Here is a 17,722-nt window from a genome sequence, read left to right as displayed (position 1 = left end):
TGGGAGGTCCCCTGAGGCCTGGGGTGAGGAGAAATACTCAGAAGCCTGCCCTAGGCAGAAGCTCAGTCTGGGCTGCTGGGAGGTCCCCTGAGGCCTGGGGTGAGGAGAAACACTCAAAATGGTAAGGCCGGTCAGAAAGTGTAAAGCTACCTCCAAGTCATCAAGGCCCATTTACAAAAGAATGTCCTCAGAAATGACCCTGAAGTGGATGTGGAGGTAATAGAGACTCTATCTCAGGAGAGAGAGAGAGACAGAGAGACACAGAGACAGACACACACACAGAGATAGACAAAGATACAGACACAGACACACACAGAACATGAAATAGCATTGAGACTTAGAACAAGAGGCCCCTTTACCCCATTAGTGGGACTATTATCTAAAAGACACACAATTACAAGTTTTGGCAAAAATAAGAACAGAACAAAAGCTTTGTCTAACTTCAGGCCTTCCCTACCTGGGGAGGGAGGCAGAGATAGCCAGACCCCCTAGGCTTGCAGCCCAGCCAGCCTTAAAATAAACAATAAAACCCAAAGCAACAACCACAATCCTCCAGACCAAACGTCAAAACAAAGCAAAATGGTGAATAACACCCAAAGAACTATACCTAATGTTGTCCTCTGTCCTCCACAGGCATATGTGTGCATGCTTAAGCGCATGCACACCCATGTACATGTCCACACACACATGAAGAATGTGGAGACAGTAGTTGAAAAGTAAAATGCTGTGGCTGCTTTGGAAACAGACAGATTCCCCCAAAAAAGAGTTAACTAATGACCTGGCAGTCCCACTGGAGGTGTATCCAAGAGACTTGCATAATACATTCTATCCACTTTATTCAGAACAGTCCAAAGTGGAAACGTTGATAACCATCGATTGATGAATAGCTAAACAAAATGCTTCCTATACATACAGTGGGAGACGAGTCTGTCTGAGGCTCTGCTACACTGGATCACATACATCCAGCCTGAAAACACCATGGAAGAAGTCAGTCACAGAGACCACATGTGGTATGACTCCATTTATAGAAAATGTTCTGAATAGGCAAATCCACCGAGGCCAAAAAGCAGATTAGAGGTTTCTAGACGATAGGAGGCGGGAGAATGAGGAAAGGCTACCCACAGAGGTTTTTATTTATTGGGGAAAGGGGGTAGTGACCAAAATGTTCTGGAATTAGATAATAACTATGGTTGCACAACTTTGTGAATATACCAAAACCTCACCGAAATGCACGATTTAAAAGTGTACATTCAGCGTTATGTGATCGTAGATCTCAAGTCTTGTGAAAGGGTGTGTGGTGGGGGGTGACTCCTACCGAGTGGAACAACGAAATGCTGTCGCCTCCTGTCCGGGTCGCTAGCAAATTGGCATGAACTTTGAGGCCTGAAACTTCCCACCTAGCAGGTTCTCAGAACCCTGGGGATCTGGGGACTCTATTGACAGGAGTCCTCTAGGACTAGGGAGGCATCCGCAGGTCTCAAAGTTGGCGGCCACTACCGAGAGTTAAAGGTTGGAGCTCAGACTCTTTTAAAGTCGCCCGGGGCGAATTCCCATTAGGTTGTCCCAGGCTCGGCGGCCGCGGCGCCCGGGCTGCGGGTCGGTGCGGTGAGTACGTGAGGCCGAGGGACCCTGCCTGATGCCAGCTGTCCCAGCGCCCGCAGTGGCGCCGTTTGGGGGTCGTCGAGGCCAACTGGAAGGCGCTCGAGCCGCGGGGTGCGCGGTCGCTTTAAGGCGGCGGCGGGGCGGGGACGGCGGCGGCAGCGGCCAGGCTGGCTGGCGCGGAGCCGTCAGTCGGCGGGCGGCACGGGGCCCGGCGGGCGCGGGCGCGGCGCTCCCTCCTCCCGGTACGAGCGAGGAGGCGGCGGCCGAGAGCCGGAGCCCAGCCCGGGCCGGAGCGCACTGTGAGCGGCCCGGCAGCCCCGCGGAGACGAGGCCGGCGGGCGCTTTGTTCCGGGGCTGGAGGTGTGGCCGGCGGTGTGGCCCGCTCGGCGCTCGCCGTGCTGCGCTGCACCCGGGCGCCTGGCTCTGGCTGTGCGTGGCCTCTGCCCCCACCAGCTACCCCAGCGTAACGGTGTGCGGTAAAGTCGCCCGCCACCGCGACCTCGGTGGGGAGGGCCTGGCCACCGGTCAAACAGACTCCTTTGATTGTAGTCACCCCGGGGTTCCTCGGCTGCCCGGGTAAGGACTGGCGGGGAGGTGGGCCGGGGAGGTGGGCGGCGGGGTGGTGGGACTCTCCTGGCTTAAAATGGCGTTAACCAGGGTAGGGATCTGCGGAGGGGTGGTACATTCATGTGGATAATGAAAGGCAACTTGCTTCATAAACAACTCTTGACTGCGCCCCGGGTTCGGGTTGCTTGGGCTCTGATCACAACTGGGGCCTGTGCTCACGCTAAAGTGACGCGGCCCGGTGCCCCACTGTATGTCAAACTCAGTGCCAACTCCTGTCCCACCAGGAAGGCAGGGGCACAAACTGAGTGACAGCCCAGTGTGGTCAGTGGGAGAACTCAAGAGACCCTACTCAAGGGTAGGAGATCCAGGAAGATTGTCTAGAAGAGCAGATGTGAGCATCTGCGTGGGCTCTTGACATCCATTTAGAAACCCTTGCAGAGTTGAGGTAGCCTGGGGCTTGGGGCAAAGCAGTCTGGCGAGGGGACAAAGACAGCTTCACCTGGGCTCTGACCTAAGCGCTGGGACAGCTCCTGGTGGTGGGGAACCTCCTTGGGCTACAATGGTTTTTGCTCCTTTGGGCCAAATTAAAGAGCAGACTGGTGGGGCTCAGAACTGTGGCCTCTAGAGGTCTGCCTGGACTAAGGAGTAAACAGAGGACACTTAAAAGCAAAGCTTACAAAGACCCTGGGTACTTGATGGGGATTTGTCCGTCTTCAGAAAGGGCGCCGCCAGAAAGATGTTACTATGGTGGAATCCAGAAAAGGGTAAGTGGATAGACAACCTACCCAGGACTGTGTTGAAGTCTGTGCTTTCGACACCGTGTCTGTTCTGGCCTGTTGTGAGTGGGGGTCTACGGTGCTGAGTTTTAAGGCTAGTGAAGACTGTGTTGTGCATTTTTAGCGCCGCAGTCCCCGCATCCTGCAGCGGTGGGTTGAAGTGTGAGGTGGCGGCTGTGTGTATTAATAACTGGCACATGCCAGGGCTTAGCTCTGAACAAAGCGCTTTCACTGAGGCAGTTCTTAGAGTTTCTCCTGTCCCTTTTCCCAGAGAAGAAATTTGAGCTGCTAACATTCCGTAAATCTCCTAATTTCCTGTAAATTGCATGTCCCCTGCTCAGGCCTCGGTGTTTACTCATGGGTCTGCTCACACTACCCAGCAGGCAGGCAGTATCTCTGTCTGTGGTTTATGGCACGGTTTGGCCTTTCTCTGCCAGGGTGGGTGGTGTGGGGCTCTCTTGCTGTGGGGTTTCAAGGTCAGTCTCTTTGCAGTGGGAGGTTAAGCAAGTCCCCTGCTCTGATGGAAACTGCCACCCCCAGATGTGACCTTGACATTGCCTTATGAAGAGGAAAGGCCCTCAGGGGAGGCAGGTGACTGACTACCTTCTAGAACTGTTGGCTTGCTCCTGCATAAAGCAATTTCCATAGCCCTGGCTGGCCTGGAACTTACTGAGATCTACCTACCTCTGCCTCCTGAGTGCTGGCCTTAAAGGCAGGCACCACTACACTTGGCTGCATTTATGATTTGTGGGTGACAAATGTAACTTTGACTAGTTTTAGATATTTCACACTCTTTTATAAAGTGACAAATCCACCTCACCTTTTCCAGGTTGGTCCCTGATCTCCAGTGATCGTCTGGGACTAGGGAGGACTTTAATGAATCGAGCCCTTTGGGCGACTGGTCCTAACATGACGTGTTTACCAGCCTCCTGGATCTACCGAGTTCTCAGGAAATTGTGAGCTCTATGCTGTATTCGACGCATGTGGTTGTCAGTATAATCTTGTCTACCGATGAAATACCCTGGAGCAATGTGCCACCCTGGAAGTACCTGAAAATACGCTGCTCCAGAGTGTTGCGTAGTTTGTACAAACAGTACTAAGTGGGAATTAGGTCCTTGTGCAAAACTGGAATGCACTCTAATGTCTAGAGGGTCTGAGTGCGGGCATGAGCCAGGTATACAGTATCATCGTCTTTATAGAGAGATGGGAAAAAGGAAGGAACTAAATGTGAGCTCCTTGCAATTTGGAGCACCTAGCAGGTGCCCATTATACAGATGCTGAGCAGAGCGCTTGGCTGATAGACTCTGAAGCCTTACCTCATAGTTTATATGATGCCTCTAGGCCCTATGGTCCAAATCCTCAGGGATGCATCAGGCTGCAAGCAGCAAAACTCCAATAACAAGAGGCTTGGCAAGGCTCAGATCTGCCAAAGACACCCCCAGGCTCCTGTGAGATCTTGTACACCTCCAGCATGTTGTTGTGTGGGACAGGTGGCCAAAGAGGCTGAGGCTCTGGAGTTTAGTGTCGTGGTTTTCATGATCTGGAGATGCTGCTTTTTAAAAGGCGTGTATGAGAACGTCAGAAGACATTGATGTGCAGAGTTGAGCGTGTGTGTTGGTTATGTCACTTGTCACTGTGACAAAATGCCTGACCAAGCAACATATGTAAGTGTTCCTTTTGACTGACAGTCTGGGAATACAGCCCCTCCTGACGGAGATGCTGATGAGAGTGTTCCTAGTTGGGATGGTGAGCACAGGAGATGGCTGGTCACACTGCATCCGAGTCAGAGAGTAGGCGAGAGGAATGGTGCCTTTCACTTGCCGCCTCCTTCTTCAGTGAGTTCAGGGGCACCAGCCCATGGGATGGTGTTGCCTGCACTCAGAGCAGGTAATCCCCACTACCTTAAACATGTCCCAGAACACCCTCCCAGACACGCCCAGAGGATAGTTTCTTAGATGATTTGAAGCATGGTTAGCATGTTAACAAGGTTAGCAGTCCGAGCATATGATTCGGGGCAGTTAGGAATCTCTGAAAATGAGCCACGGATTGACCCTCCTGGTCTAATGCCCATTGCTTTGGTGGTGGTTTTTGGAGACTGGTGTGTGTCCCCAGGCAGGTTCTGTTCTTCTCTAGAGCAGCCTGAAAGGACAGAGGCTGAGATACTGCCTAAGCAGGCTGAGGTAAGATAGGAGTCCTCAGCCTGTAGCCTACCCGGGAAGGCTCTCAGAAAGGGAGCTGTACTGCAAAGCCCAAGGCCAGGCTGAACCCGTCACTCCCTGCAGCAGTCCACAGTGGTGTCTCTTGTCCTCTAGGTAGCATTCTTATTCCTTGGGAGTGTCACCTCACCAGCCCTCCTTGGCTTGCCTTCCGCACCCCACACTCCCCAGTGAACCTTTCAGCTGGCCTATGGGCTCCAAGATCATTTTCTTCAGGCATTCTTCTCACAGGAGTCATGGAGTGGCCATGTGAATTTAACCTGGCCTTTTGTATGCCTGGCCCCTTCATTGGATGGGTTTGAGGCTAGCCAGATGGCCAAAATGAAAATATGGGTCATCCTCAACAGCTAAGGTGACATATATTGGGTCTCAGACGGGCTTATTCTCTGTCTGGAGAGCCTGGCATGAAGCGTCCTCTCAGTGGATGAAAGTCACAATTTATGTTTGGATTGTTCCACTAGAGAGATTTTGGAGACCGCCAAGAATGGAGTTGATTCTCCAACAAGGAGTGATGGGCTAACCTGGGCAGGATAGGGAGCTCTAAGCTCAGTCCTGGTCCCCTGAGACTGTCTAGAGGGCTTGGGTGGGTCCTATGCTGTACAGGCCCAGGTCCTGTCTGTGGCTTCTCTGCCCAGGGTTGTCATGGGAATTAGAAGAAATATGCTGGGAGATTAGAGAGGGCCACAAGAAGAAGAGCATAATCAGGGTGGTAGCCGCCTCAAATAACAGAATCCTGATCCAGCGGGCCCTCCCGAATCTTTAGTGTAGAGTCACGCCCAGCAGAACCATTTCTCATCATGATGGGAGAGGTAATAAGATGTGGTACAGACAGATCTCTTATTTGAATAGTTATGTAGTTGTCGCTATGCTTTATTAAAAAAAATACAAGCAGGCATCATATCAGACTTGTTTTTTTTTTAATGGATATTTTGCTCAAATTAAGAGCCAGGTGTGGTAATACAAGCCTATAACCCCAGCACCTGAGGTAGAAGCAGGAAGACCAGCTTAAAGTCATCCTAAGGTACATAGCAAGTTTGAGGCCAGCCTGGGCTACAAGAGACTGTCTGAAAAACGGTGAGATGGCTCACTAGGTAAAGGCTCCTGATGCCAAGCCTGTTGACCTGAGTTCAACCCTGGGACCTCCATGGTAAAAGGATAGATAGACTCCCTGCTGCAGTTTGTCCTCTCACTCCTGCATGCACATGCACACACCCGTAAGCAAATAAGTCAACGCATAAAACAAAAGGAAAAGAAAAGGTTTTCCTAAGAAATAAAGTACTTCAAAAAATACACACACACATTGGTTTTTTTCAAGACAGGGTGTCTCTGTGTAGCTTTGCACCTTTCCTGGAACTCACTCTGTAGCCCAGGCTGGCCTTGAACTCACAGAGATCTGCCTCCTCTGCCACCCGAGTGCTGGGATTAAAGGCGTGTGCCACCACCGCCAGGCTAAAAAGCATATTTTAAAGGTAAAGATTAATAACAGTTTGTCAGTGTACAGATATGGCCCCCGTGGGAAGCTGACCCCTGTGTAAAGACTAGGAAGCTTTTCAGAGAGGAGCCCTTCCTTCTGTGACAGCTTTGGCTCCAGCTGGACCTTTGTAGAGAGGGCACACATTGCCCATCAGGTTAGCCTGTCCCACTAGGGAATTTGCCCATCGTTTCAAAAGTCTTTCCTTTCACCCCTTGCCCTGTCCCACACAAACCACTCACAGTCGTGTGCTGTATAGAATGGGCGATTTTGCTTTCTTCAACTCCTCAGTGGCTTGGTTTAAAGATATCCTATCTGTATGGCCATCTATACATTCACCCACCTATCCATCTGTCTGTCCATTGATTCACCTGCCCACCCATCTACCTACGCATCTTCCCTTGGGCAAAGACCGTGGATTTGCCCTGTCCTGTCCACATTCTGTTTGCGGTCCCTGAACCTCTGGGTGCTGTGAGCCTTTTGCGCTTGTGGAAACTGGGATTCGGGAAGGCTAAGCAGGTCTCCATAGTCATGAGCTTAGAGATGCTGTGCCAGGGAGGAGTCTGAGCACGTTCTATTTCAAGCATATGCTACTTCTGCTGCATCTGCCTTTCCCGGAGCTGGAGGACCAAACGACTCAGTCCCCTCTCTGCTGGTGCTATGAGGTCTGATTCAACAATAATCAGTACCATGGGGCAGGGGCCTTTTAAGGAGAGTGGGTGGAATACCTTTTGCGTGAAAACACTGAAGGCAGCAGAAACGTTAAAAGTAATCCCGTGGCTGATTTGTGAGGGTAAAGAGGACTGAATGGTGGTAACCCTGACTCCATTAATCCTACAGCCACCTATGAACCCCTAAATCACTTTCTCACCTTATTGTTTTAATTTTGAAAAAGAAAAATGTAAAGGATAATGTAATGAACACCATGACTCAGAATGAATAGTTGTGACTGTTTTATATGGACCTGACCCTTCCCATGGCAGCACAGGACTTAAAACCAGAGCCTGGTCATTTGGCTTGGTGAGTTTGGGCCCAGTGTGAGCCTGCTGAGGGCTGTGTCTGGTTTCCAGGTATTAGACCTCTCTTTGCCCTCATACCCAGGTAATCCACCAAATTGCTAGTGAGACCTCATACCCAGGTAACCCACTGAAAATGCTAGTGAGGCCTCCACTGAGGATGCTGATAGAAACTCCATTCTCCTCATGTGACCACACTGGGAAGTAAGGTGGTGTGCACTGTTGGGCTTTCTCAAAGGTCTTTTTCAAACCATCCATCCGTTCATCTGTCCTTACAAACATCTGTCTTGATCACTGGGTTTTGGAGCAAAATTTAGTTCTAACCCAACTGTAATTTAATTGGAGACTAGAAGGCGTGGTTTGGAAAAGACAGAAAAGCTATGATTCTCTTTTTAGAATCTGCTGATTTGTGACGTTCATCTTAAACAATCACTGAAAAAGTCCACTGTCTATTCTGAACTGTAGGAGTAAGCTGGGCACAGAGGTGCATGCTTGTACTCCTGTCACTTGGGAGGTCGAGGCAAGAGGATCAGGAGTTCAAGGTCATCCCAGCTACATTTCAAGGCCAGTGTGGACTACATGAGACCCTGTCTCAAAACAAGAGTATAAGGCCAGGTATAGTGGCTCACAATGTTAATCCCAGCACTTGGGAGATAGAGGCAGGTCTGTGAATTCAAAGCCAGCATGGTCTACTAGTGAGTTCCAGGACAGCTAGGGCACTGTAGAGAGACCCTGTCTCAAAAAAACGCAAAGCCACACAAACAAAAGTACAGGACTAGCTTTAAGGAAGCAGCAGGCCCAGTGCAGGCACTTTCTGATACCCAAGTCTGCATGTTCCCATTCTTCCTTTAGAACGGGCCCCCGGGGAGTCTCTTCTCTGCCAGGCAGGGATAGCCAGCTCTTCAGCTGCGGAGGGTAGAAGCTCCTGGTGGCAACTGGAGACAACCTCTTCTTCCCACCCACAGGCTGTTAGCTGTCAGCTTGGGCTTGAGTAAGAACGGCAGACAGCTGCTTCATAAAGCTGTGCTGTGGCGAGGCAGACGGTTCTGGAAGGCTTTCCTCACTGGCAGATTTTTTTTTTTTCCCAATGTGTCACTGGTGGGGGCTGAGATTTGAACTGGTTTTGTAATGTGCTGCAGGCAGCTGGGGTGGTCCTCAAATCCTCATTGTGAGTAGGTAAGGATGAAGCACCTTGTTTTGAGTTGCCAGCAAGGGGTCACACTTCTGGAGCCTTCTCCATCTGATGGGGATGACAAATGTCGCCAAGGCTGACTGGAGACCTCAGAAGGACCTAGGGTTTGTCCTGTTATGCAAGTGGTACCAGTGAGAACAGCTACATATACTATAGAACTAAGTTCTATTTGGGCTATACAGAAGTATGTGAGTGTGTTGTGTTTACAGACCCAACTTCTAAAGAAAAGTTTGGGTTTACAAGAACCCACACCACATATCGTGGGCTGGGTTGCCCACAGTGTATACCAAGCACTGAGGTTAAAAATATTTGTAGTTGGCCGGGCGGTGGTGGCGCACGCCTTTAATCCCAGCACTCGGGAGGCAGAGTCAGGCGGATCTCTGTGAGTTCGAGGCCAACCTGGGCTACCAAGTGAGTTCCAGGAAAGGCACAAAGCTACACAGAGAAACCCTGTCTCGAAAAAAAAAATATATATATATACATATATTTTTTTGTAGTCATGTGGCGCTATGTGTGAATTGGTAGAATCACCAGGAATTGAAGGGAACTTAGGGGGCTACCTAACCCTTTAAGAGCTGATCATTTAGGGGAAAGTTGGGGGCAGGCTCTTGTCTCCCAAAGGCATTACATTCATTTCAAAAGAAGAATTAATTTCAAGGTATTTACGGTTTTTCTTCTTTTTTTATCCTTTAGAATTTCAACACACTTTCTGGAACCCTTTCCCCCTTTAGATAATCACAGATTTACCCATTCATGTTTTAATTAACACCAGGGGGGAAATGAAGCTTCAGTGGCGTGATCAGGGCAATGCGTCTTTCTCAGCCAGTGCTCTCCTCTTAGGAATCATGCCCAAAGTCCGAAATAGCCCCTCTCGTGTGCCCTTTCAAAACCTGCTTTATTGGAGATGAGGGAAGAAGGGTGGAGACACTTCCCAGTGCCTTGGGGACATGTAGTTTTTTAAAACTTTGTATAGGATATGTCCCCTCGGCCGTCCTTCCCCACCCACGTTCCTCAGTTGAGATTCTTGGCAGAGAGTGGGAGGGTCTACCCCTGTACACACCAAGCCCTTTTCCCGCCGAGGAAACCAGGGCCCACAAAGGTCAGGTACCCTGTTGGCATTTAAGGCCAGCTGGCTCCCCAGCCTCCCCTGTCCACTCCACTCACTGACCCAAGCTCCACCCACCCACCCTCCGTGGATTGTGGCCCGAGTCCACTTATCTAGGACTAGGTGGGTGTTTCCTGCATGTTTAAGATTTTATGGAGGAAATAAAAATAAAGGAACAAAGCCTTTGTTTTATTTCTGGACTCCAACTGGGGATGGCTGGAAGGATGGAAAGGGGTGCAGGAACTGGTCACTTGGCACCTTAACAAAATAACCATTCTAATAGAGAAAGCGGTTCACAGGGGTGCTTCTATTTAGGGTTGGTGTGGGTGAATAGGAAAGACGGGCAGAGGGTTTGGAGAGAGCCCGCGCGTGGGTGGAATGGAATAGGACAGGGTGGAGTGGTTTTGCCCTAGGCAGGGTCTCCAACAGTGCCAAGCAGGGGTCCGGGGCCACCCAACTAGGCTTCAGAGCAGGCGCCCCACCCTTAGGGACTCTCTAATTTGCCTTTCTCGGGAGTCCCGACTCTAATTTCTGCTGCTCTCTGTGTGATCTTAAGCGAGTCTCCTCCTTCTGGGAGCCTCCCTTCCACACACATAATAGAAGAAATGCCCCAGCTCCCTCCTGTCTGCCGTCCTCCCTGGGTCAGGCCTCCATGCCGCATGTGTGGGGAGACAGGTACCCAGTATTTCTCAGTTCTTCCTGGAGGATTTGCTCCTTACCAAAGTTCTCTAAGGGTGACATTTAAAAAAGTTGCCTGAGCATCAGTGAAAACCCCCGATACCCACGGTATTTCTGAGGGTTTGAGGGTGAGGACCATGCCTGCTGGCTGTCTGAGCTCCAGTGCCAGCCACCTGCTCTGCCCTTGTGTGCACAGCAGGCTTGGCGTGTTGACTCCCTAAGACCTACTACTGTGTTATCCCACCAAGAGCTTAGGAGAAAGGGGCTTGCCCACGGCTGAGAAAAGAGCCGAAGGTGACGTTGAGGGACATTCATTCTCTTCTTGCTGGGTCATTCCCTTGGAGAATTTCTCCAGTGGTTGTCTCTCTCTCAAATCTAGTTTACTACCATTTCCCAGGGATCCATTTTCCCGGACACTTCCTCCCAGAGCTGACAACTCCACACTTCTGTCACTTGATTGCAGAGCTGTGGTGACCGTCTATTCTAGACTAAGCTTGAGCCATGCCCTTTAGATCCAAAAAGGCCCATTAAAGAGCTCCTTTAGACAGAATTTAGTATCCTAGACCTACAGTTGAACACTACTACTATGGTATAGGATGGTTACTGACACCATTAAGGCTAGTGTAAATTCTAAAGTCAGGCTGTCTCTCCTAATGACCAAACCAGGAGTGGATTTTTTTTTTCTATAGAGTGACTGAGCAGAGCAGAAATGATATGGGTCCACAGATGTTCACTGAGCTCTGCAGGGATGTGCATTGACCATGGAGTGGGGGAATTACAGGACGTCATGTACAACTAAGCATTAAGTACCAGCCTGTGAAATGTGGTCAAGGTAGATAGCACGGTGCTCTGGGAGGACATAACTGGAATGTCACCAAGTTCAAGACACATTAGGAATCAGGGAAGTATATCATGGGGCTTAGAATGTGGCTGGGGTTTAGTGAACAGGTGTTACCATGATACTTCCTGGCCACAGGCCTCAGCCTTGTTCTTCTTCCAGCTGGTTGCCGCTGTCAGTCACTCACCAATAACAGTTTTGCACAGTTGTTAATTTGCTGAAGATTATAGAGCTAGCAGAGGGGCAAGATTGGTTTTTCTTTTTTCCGTGACAGGGTTTTGTGTATCCCTGGCTGACTTCAGACTTGCTATATAGCCTAGAATGACCATGAATTCCTGATCTTTCTGTCTCTGCTTTCCAAATTCCGAGATTATGGGTGTAAACTGCTTTGTGTGGTCTATGAAGTGCTGAGGATCAAACCCAGGACTTGATGAATGCTAGGCAAACGCTCTGCCGACTGAACTACAATCCCAGCCCCTAGATGAATGACTTTTTAATGGAAATGCTATATAGAAAGCAGAGGGAGTTAAGTGTGGTGGCACATACTTTTAATCCCAACACTTGGGAGGCAGAGGCAGGTGGATCTCTGTGAGTTTGAAGCTAGCCTGGTCTACATAGTGAGTTCCAGGACAGCTAGGGCTACATATTGAAACATTGTCTCAAAAAACAAAATAACAACTGTAACACGAATCTTAAATGGTCTTATTAATAAAAAACAAAACAAAACAGAACAAAAAAACCTCAGTGCTGGCTACTGGGGAAAATTCCGAAAGATCAGAGAGACAGAGCAAGCCACAGCTAACCTCACCTTGCCAACTTCTCAGCTGATCCTGTTTCCTCAAACTGGAAGCCTCTGAGTCCTCACCTGAATGGATCTCAGCTGAACTGTTAAAAACTTAAAAGCTTAAAAGCCTCTAGTTCCTGGTCTTCACGCCTTATATACTTTTCTGCTTCCTGCCATCACTTCCTGGAATTAAAGGTGTGTGTCTTTTCTAAGCAAGACAAGATATCTCAAGTCCTGGGATTAAAGGTGTGTACCACCATGCCTGGCTCTGTTTCCAGTGTGGCCTTGAAGTCACAGAGATCCAGATGGATCTGTGCCTCCGAATGATAGGATTAAAGGTGTGTGCCACCATTTTCTGGCCTCTATGTCTATCTAGTGGCTGTTCTGTTCTCTGACCCCAGGTAAGTTTATTAGGGTGCACAGTATATTGCAGGACACAATATCACCACAAACAACAAAAACTCAAGGAAGCAGAGGGTGAGTGACTGGCCACCCAGTCAGTGCTGACCTTTTTGGTTGAGTCTTGCCCTTGGGTCTAGAGCAGTCAGCCTGTTCTTCCTCTCCCTTGCAAATCAGATCAGCTTGGTTAGGAAGGCAGAGGAAAAACAGAGAAAATCATAGTGTTCTAGGGTAAGATGTAGCAAATGGCCCCCTGCTTTTTCAGCTAGAACGCTTAAAATCCTGTGTTTGGAAGAGTCGCTGAGAAAGCACCCTGCCCTGCCTTGAGCCCTGGTTGGATGCTCAGAGCCAGACAGCTAGCTGGTCCTCCTCAGGGTACCACTCCAGAGACCTGCACGCAGGAAAATCCCATTAGCGCGTTGGTTGCCATGCCCAGCTCATTTCCAGGAAGTTTCCCCTTTATTTGGCCCATCCATCTGGTTACTCTTTAAAAATGGAAATTAGGTTGCCTCACCCTACCTCTGGGAAGAGCCTAGTCGCCATTTCTTTCTTTTTTGGTCAAGCATAAAAACATGTTCACATTCTTTGATAATGGTGTTTAATGTTTTGAAAATAAATGAGGAAAACAAAATCCTTTTTGAATGTGCCTTCTGCCCTCTGCCTCCCTGGGTCTGAGCCACTCCTGCGGCAGGCTGTGTGCCTTCTCTGTGGAGAACACGCCCTGGAAATTTCCCTTCAGGCTGAGGAACCCCTGTCGCTGCATGGGGTCAGTTCCACAGCTTTCATCTTTTGCAGCCAGATCCAGGTCAGGGTAGCAGTGAAAAGAATCATCTGTCCCAGGCCACCACAGCCCTAGGACTATGGACATGCTGAAGAGAGCTAGTGAGGTAGCCACTGATGGGGGGGTGGGCAGAGCCATTATGAGGTATGGGGGTCATTTGTTTGGCTTATACAATGAAAACCTTTTAAACTGATGGTCAGTATTCTAATTTATTTATTTTTATTTTATGTGCATTGGTGTTTTGCCTGCATGTATGTCTCTGTAAGGGTGTCAGATCCCCTGGAACTTGAGTTACAGACAGTTTTGAGCTGCCATGTGGGTGCTAGGAATTGAACACAAGTCCTCTGGAAGAGCTCTTAACCATTAAGCTTTCTCTCCAGCCCCAATGGTCAGTATTTCAAAATCTGGAGTTCTCATACAAAAACCCAGACTTCTGGTTACTCTAAAAAGGTAAGCTATCTGTTGGGAGGCAGAGGCAGAATGGCCAGCTCCAGGCCAGCCGAGGCCGTTCAGTGAGAGCCTGTCTCAGAAATGGACCAAAACAAAACATCTGCCTTGATATAGACATTCTCTAGCTGCAGCTGTCAGCTGGGTCAGAGTCACCGAGGGTCTGCCTTCAGCCAACTTCTCGATGCTAGCAGAGGAGTTTGATCGAAGGCATGACATGCAGGGACATGCTCCTTAAAGGAGGCAGGATGGCCATGTGGTCAAGGAAGAGCTTTGTGGTCAGACCTCAGCTAGATATGCACCAAGCCATAGAACCCTGTCCTTGAAGGTTTCTGGGGGTCAGTGGATAATGGCTGCCACTGGGAGTCTGCCTGAAATTCCATAGACTGAAACAAGGGGCTCCGTGGGACTCTGAGAAAGAGCCTTTCTGAGGCTCAGTTTGGAAGGGCCTGTGAAGACAGAGTCAGCTCCTCAAAGAGAGTGCTGGAGGGAGTTCAGTTGGAGGTCCTTTCTGGATGGAAGGCTGCCTATGGGCACCAGCACCCTGCAGTCTGGACACTGTCCCTGCCGCTGAGGACACCCTGCTGGGAATTAGTGGGAGCAGAGATTGTATGGGGGAAGGGGTGCTGAGCAGCTGAGGGGAAGCCTAGAAGATTCTCATGCACAGTTTCCCGGGAGGGTCTTTGTGTTCAAGGGCAGCTAAAGAGCAAGAGTTGGGAGGACAGTGCTGGAGGAGGGAGCCCAAGCTGGGAGCAGACTGCAGCCACTGTGTGGGGACCACTGTATGTGGGGAAGCCACATGCAGCAGAGGTCCTGGACCTTAGTTTTGAATTTGAGTGGATGAAGCGAAGGAAGAAAGTGGGAGAGAGTGAGTTTAGCGTGTAAAGGTGAGCAGGGGGCTGCCTGAGTGGACGGGAAGAGGCGCTGGCTTAGTGGTCCTCAACCTGTCACAAACCCTTTTGGGAGTTCAAACGACCCTTTCACAGGCCATCAGAAAACATAGATATTTACATTACGATTCATAGCCGTAGCAACATTACAGTTAGGAAGTAGCAACAAAAATAATTTTATGGTTGGGGGGGTCACCACCACAGGAGGAACTGTAGGAAAGGGTCGTAGCATTAGGAAGGTTGAGAACCACTGTGGTAGCTGGATCTAGCCTGTGCAGGGTTGAGCTGGACTCAGCTGTGGGGTTAGCAGTGAAGAGGTAAAAAGACCCATGAGGGAGTTCAGCTGAGGGAGAGCAGCAGGCGGGGCAGGACTGCAGCATGCTTGACTGCAGCATGCTTGACTGCAGCGTGCCTGACTGCAGCGTGCTTGACTGTGGCGTGGAAGGCCCTCAGTATGGGGACCCCAGTATGCATCAGGGTGCCTTTCCCAGTCACATGCAGATTCCTAAGGTAGGCTGAAGAAATTCTGTCCCTTCGGTGCGGGTGAGACCTGCCCCAGCACTAGGAAAATATTAATTGGTACCCCTACCTCCAGGGACTGAGAACAAGGATTTACAAAGCAAATCACATCTGCCTCTCCCCTCAGCTGCTGCTCCAACTGGAGCCCCGCCTTCACAAAACCTGCCCTGTGCAGGGGTTCTGTTCCCCACCTTTGGACTGATTCCCATTCCTCCTGTCCTCGATGAGGTACTGGGGACACAGAGAGAAGCCGAGCTGGGGCTCCAGAGGCCAGGTGAGACCCATAGCCTAAAGGTGCATGGATCCTGAGACCCTGAGACACTGAGACCCCCATCAACCCCTCAGCTCTGGGAAGTGACACAAACTTGTAGTCTTGCAGCTTGCCAGGGCTTGGAAGCCAATCCTCGGCTTCTCCCTTTACTACCATGTGCCTTTGGGCAAATGCCTCGGCATCTCTGACTCTGTCTCCCCTTTGATAAAATGGGGTAGCAGCCCTCCCCTGGTTTCTGCCACTGGACCTCGCCTGGGTTACCTGTCTCTCCCCCCCCCCCCCTCGCCCTCTGTCTGGACTCTAATCTTTCCCTAACCCTGCCCCCCTCTGCTCTAGGCTTCCAGTTCTTTTGAGTTTGTGTTATGCAATCTACCCCGCCTCTCGCAGACTCTGCTGGGACCTACCTACTGTGTAATCTCCCTGTGGCCATCACAGTGAGTGAGTCGGAGGCCCTGTGGCACTCGGCAGCCACGCAGCCAGCTTAATTGCATGATTAGGTGTTGGCCTGCGGGTAGAGAGGATCCGTGGGCCTCCAGCATGTGCAGACTCGCCACAACCTCACCTGCCTGGCCCTGCAGCCCTGGCCCCTGGTTCCCTTAGCGTCGGATGTTTCTGGAACCAGCCACTGGATGCTGTTTTTGCACCATGCTGAGTGTAAAGGTGCAGAGATGCAGATCCCTGGTTTTTCTCCCATCCTTCATCACAGCTGCATGCTACACTCAGCCACGTCTCACGGCTTACAGCCCTCACTGTGCCCTTGGTTTCATACTTCTGAGCTTCACAGCTTTGCAGCTTCTGTTCCTCACCTGGGACATGCTTGTTCTTATTGTTTACCTGACTAATATCTATGTGGTCTGAAAGGCGCCTTTCTGGCATTACCTTTACCAGGGAGACTTCTCCAGCACCCCTCCCCCTTCCCCATGTGGCTAAAGACTCTTACATTACAGTATCAGTGTGCAGACTGTGAGCAGATGTGAACCTTGAGAAGGCAGCTGCACTATTTCCTCACCCAGTCCACTCTTCTCTGGACTCAGGGGTAATTTGGCCATTTTTTAGGTCCTGTGGCTTGTCAGTTTTTAATCTTCCCAATGATATACTCTCCAAAGTGCAAGACACCCGGAGAGGCCTTGTTTTTCTGGTAGAGAACACTGGTATTTAAGATCTTGAGGGAGATACTGTTGAGTGCTGAACCCCCTAACATTGTGCTGTCTTCTGTGTGCTCTGCAGTGAGAGCAGCTGTCCCCAGAACTCTCGGAGACACGCAGAAGAAGGTGTGGCTCCTGTCAGGCTGTGGGTGGGCACCTGGGGGCTGGCTGTGCTAGGGAGCTGCTGTACGGATCATTGCAGGCTGAGGTGGATGCTCCCTTCCAGCTCAGGTTCAGCAATGCAGCTAGCACAGACCACCACGAGAACCTTTGGGCAGTGGGATAGTGAGTTCTATTGAGCTGCCCTGGCCTGATCTGCTAGTTCGCAGGCCATCCCTGAGCCCAGGGAGGGCCTGGGAGGAGCAGGGGTTCTTCCTGCAGGAGGAGAGACTGGAGTGGGTTTGAAGGATGCTGATGATGGAGATGACCTGATGCTTCCTAGGGAATTACTCCATGTCAGACACTGGGTCAAACAAACAAACAAACAAACAAACAAGCAGTGCCTCCTAGCACCGTGAGGCCAAATGCTGCTGCTGTGCCCACTTTCCCAGAGGGTGAAGACTGCCTAAGGTTACGGACTTCTAACCCTATGGCACCAGCTTCCTAGTCTGGAGTTACAGGTAAGGGGCCAGCCCCAGGCCTCCTGGAAGCAGCAACTCTGAATGTGGGTGGGCTGGGGGCAGGGCCCATATGAGAGTGATACAAAATGAGGTTTCAGAGCTGTCCAGTTTCTTCCACTTCCGCTCCAGTCCACAAGGTATCTGCTGAGACCAGAGCTGTGCAGCAGGCTTCGTCCCAGTCTGGAGTGGGGAGGTGGGCTTGTGTGTGTGTGTGTGTCTGTGTGTGTATGTGTGTGTGTGTGTGTGTGTGTGTGTGTGTGCGCACGCACGCGCGTGCCTGTCTGGAGGTCCTTGCATTTGCTCCGGCCTGCCTTGCTGTTCCACTTGTGGGGCCAGTGATTCGGCCCTGGTGTGTCTGACTCTGACACCACCTCCCTAGCTCATTGCTGTGCGCTCTCCAACATG

At 50.5% G+C, this 17,722-nt stretch overlaps 1 protein-coding gene across 4 annotated transcripts in view; it reads left to right on the top strand.

Moving 5' to 3' along the window:
- The first annotated feature begins 843 nt into the window (after nt 1–843).
- Nucleotides 844–17,722, top strand: part of Mras (muscle RAS oncogene homolog) — a 53,853-nt gene continuing 36,974 nt past the window's right edge. Inside the window, exon 1 of one of the 4 annotated variants that reach the window (XM_076576893.1) lies at nt 844–1,010. The gene's annotated coding sequence lies outside the window, so the exon portion shown is untranslated. Of the gene's footprint in view, nt 1,011–1,418; nt 1,606–1,837; nt 2,179–17,722 lie in introns of those variants that run through there. The other 3 variants (XM_042281481.2, XM_006975142.4, XM_015994061.2) reach the window with 3 other exon arrangements.

This window comes from Peromyscus maniculatus, chromosome 7 (genome assembly GCF_049852395.1).
Source record: "Peromyscus maniculatus bairdii isolate BWxNUB_F1_BW_parent chromosome 7, HU_Pman_BW_mat_3.1, whole genome shotgun sequence".
Taxonomy (NCBI): Eukaryota; Metazoa; Chordata; class Mammalia; order Rodentia; family Cricetidae; genus Peromyscus; species Peromyscus maniculatus.
The sequence above is the reverse complement of the archived record's forward strand: the minus strand, read 5'-3'. Positions and strand labels throughout refer to the sequence as shown.